Consider the following 3711-nt stretch of genomic DNA (forward strand, 5'->3'; position numbering starts at 1 on the left):
ATGGCTAACAGATACATGAAAAGATGCTCAACTTCACTCATCATCAGGGAACTACAAATCAAAACCACAAAGAATACAAGAGGCCACCAAATGCCATATAAGTCAGTAAAAATATTAAGCTAGACATTTTTAGTTAATTGAAAAAGGCTGAGTAGGGTTAGTGTGAAAGAAATTCCCCAAGAGTCACAGACATAGGATAGTTGTGTCTTTGCAGAGTGTTTTCTCTAGGAACCCCACCAGGTGCTTGGGGAATATCAGGGAGAAATCTGAAACAAACCAACAAAACCAAAAAACAACTTCCTTCATGGTTCTTGCTGGGGTTGCAGAATGATAGCCACTGCCAAAACTCTACCCAGACCCTCTCTCTATATATCTCCATTGAAATAAAAGGTTTTTCTGCAGAGGATTTTGTGAGTAAGAAGACAACCAAATTCGTAGACCAGGTGCAGAGTGGAAATTCATTGCAACTGAAGGTGGGAACTGGTGGCTGTCATTCCCATCTGAGATGCATCCCCAAATTTTTAATCTTCAGGAGTTAGGGCCTCAAAATTGTAAACTAAGGGCACTAGTGGAGAAGCACTGCAGTTAATGAGGGAAACAAGGAATTTTTAAAAAATGTTTCTACTTTGAGAAGGAGCTAGAGAATGTGCTAACCCTAGCTTTGCATCTGGAGAAGAGATCGGATACTTAAAAAGGGCACATGCCTGAGATCAAGGTTCATAGTGTCTGCTTAAGACTAAGGCTTATCGGGGTGCCTGGGTGGCGCAGTCGGTTAAGCGTCCGACTTCAGCCAGGTCATGATCTCGCGGTCCGTGAGTTCGAGCCCCGCGTCAGGCTCTGGGCTGATGGCTCAGAACCTGGAGCCTGTTTCCGATTCTGTGTCTCCCTCTCTCTCTGCCCCTCCCCCGTTCATGCTCTGTCTCTCTCTGTCCCAAAATAAATAAACGTTGAAAAAAAAAAATTAAAAAAAAAAAAAAAGACTAAGGCTTATCATAGCATCAAACACCCCTACCAACTCCCTATCAACAAGCTGACATTCATCTAGTACAACTAACAGTGGGAGACACCTGTGAGAACTGCAAGACACAGGCTTTCTCTAGGGGGAAGTGCAAAGGAAAATTCAAAACTAAGTGGAGAGACAAAAGATATCACTAATGGAATCTAGACTCCGATGCACTGAGGGTAAACAAAACAACAACAAACCCAGCCCTACATCACAACCAAGTGAGGTTCATCCCAGGAATGCAAGGCTTGTTCAATATTGAAAAAAAAAATGTGTTTTTTTTTTTTACCATGTCAACAGAGTAACTAAATAAGAAAAAAAAAAAATTATTGCAGCAACAGATGAAGAAAAAAGCATTTGGAAAACTCAGACATCTGTTCCTGATAAAGGCTCTCAACAAACTAGAAGCAGGGTACTTCCTTAATCTCATAAAGAACATCAACAAATCCTCCAGCTAATATCATATTTAATAGTGAGAGACTACTTTCTGCCTCAGATCAAGAATAAGGCAAGGGTATCTCCTCCCCCTACTCATATTCAATGTTATGTTGGTTTGCTAATGAGATAGATTTTCAATAAGGCAAAAGGAAAAAGGAAAATAAGGAGCATATAAATTAGAAAAAGAGAAGAAGTAAAACTACATCTATTTGCAGAAGATATGATAGGCAAAAGATATGATTGTCTATACAGATAATCACAAAGAATCTAAAAAAGGGCTCCTAAACTTTAAATATGTGCAATTCATTTTATGTCAATTTTTTTTAAATGGCTTTAAAAATTGCAAGCCAACAAAGCATATTAATTTGCTATATGGAGTCATTTGATAATGACTCCTTAAATATTAAAATATGCTTCCTAAAGTCCCAGCCAGTTCCTACTGTAGTCACCTGCCTCCTCTTTCCTTTCAACATGACAGATGGCTCTATGTCCTTCACCAAGGACTTCCTAGAGGGTGGAGTGGCCGCAGTAGACCTCCAAGACATAGTAGAGACCATCCATTGGGTCAAGCTGCTGCTGCAAGTGCACAGTGCCCACAGGCAAATCACTGCAGATAAGCAATACAAGGGCATTATAAACTGTGTGGTTCATATCCCCATGGAGCAGGGAGTCCCGTGCTTCCAGCGTGGTAACCTGCCCAATGGCATCAAATACTTCCCCACCCAGGTTCTCAACTTTGCCTTCAAAGATACATACAAACAGAGCTTCCTGGGTGGTGTGGACAAGAGAACCCAGTTTTGGCACTACTTTGCAGGGAATCTGGCATCAAGTGGTGCTGCTGCAGCCCCATCCTTGTGTTTTGTGTATCCTCTTGATTTTGTCTATACCCGTCTAACAGTTGATGTGGGCAAAGCTGGAGCTGAAAAGAAATCCCAAGGCCTCAGTGACTGCCAGGTTAAGGACTACAAATCTGGTGGGATGAGGGGCCCGTACTAGGTTTTAATGTATCTATGCAGGGTATTACCTACCAAGCTGCCTACTTCAGTGTCTAGGACACTGCAAAGGGAACACTTCCAAATCCCAAGGATATTCACATCTTCATCAGCTGGATGATAATACAATCCATCACAATGGATGCCGGGTTGATTTCTTGTCCATCTGACACTGTTCACTGCCATATGATGGTGCAGTCAGGGCACAAAGGAGGTGACATCGTGTACACAGGCAGGCTTGACTGATGGTGGGATATTTCTTGCAGTGAAGGAGCTGAAGCTTTTTTTGAGGGTGTATGGTCCAGTGTCTTCAGAGGCATGGGTGGTGCTTTGGTGCCTAACTTGTATGATGAAATCAAGTTTAATTCTGAGTTTTTCCCCCTGTGAACAGGCATGTTGTATTATGTAACATACCTAGAGCATTCTTGGCAGACTATTGGCTATCTGTCAGTGGCAACTATTTACTGGTTGAAAATGGGGAGCAATAATATTCATCTGACCGGTTTTCTCCTAAAGCTATTTCTATGATGATGACGCTCAATTATATTTTTTATTTTAGTCACTCCTGATATGTAAATTTGAAGAAATAAAAAATATCTGAAATTTTAAAATACCTCTTAAAAACAACTACTTTTACTTTTTTCATAAAAAATATTGATCCATTTTTTTTTCAAACTAGGGACAGATTCCAAAATTCTTTGTAACTAATTCATTAAAATGGTATGATTAGGTCCCAGGAATATACTTATCTTATTTTCTTTTGAAAGGGCCTGGTATTTAACTAAGACACTATCACCTTATGAAGGCAAACATTTAAAATGGAAAGTTCTCAACTATATTTCAATTCTTTTTTACACAATTTTATTTCAGTATAATCTTCTTTTTTAAAGAATGGCCCTAAATTTCCTTATTAACTTTCTCAGAATGTCATTGATTTCAGTAATCTCGTATTTATTTGTGTACAGATTTTTCTTTGGCTTTATCTTACTGTTAATCTTAACTATTACGTTACTTGCACACCACCTGTTATAATTGTTTCACTATGATTTAGTCCCTTTTCCATTTAACACTGGGAGTAACTTTGTGTTTAGTGCTCTAACCTTTTAGTGAAACCTTCTACCATAATTCACCTACGGGTATGAAGTAGCTAAGAAATCAGCTTTATATTTAAATACCCAAATTACTTAAAAGAACATCAATAGGGTTGCTTTAGATCATGTGTCCCATATAGACATTGCCCATTTTCCTAACCAATAATATTAGTTTGTAAAGGTCTGC

At 39.2% G+C, this 3711-nt stretch overlaps 1 pseudogene; it reads left to right on the forward strand.

The window, feature by feature from the left end:
- Nucleotides 1-1912: 1912 nt before the first annotated feature.
- On the forward strand, nucleotides 1913-2820 carry LOC123596830 (annotated as a pseudogene).
- Nucleotides 2821-3711: the final 891 nt, after the last annotated feature.

The sequence above is a fragment of the Leopardus geoffroyi genome, chromosome C1 (assembly GCF_018350155.1).
Source record: "Leopardus geoffroyi isolate Oge1 chromosome C1, O.geoffroyi_Oge1_pat1.0, whole genome shotgun sequence".
NCBI lineage: Eukaryota > Metazoa > Chordata > Mammalia > Carnivora > Felidae > Leopardus > Leopardus geoffroyi.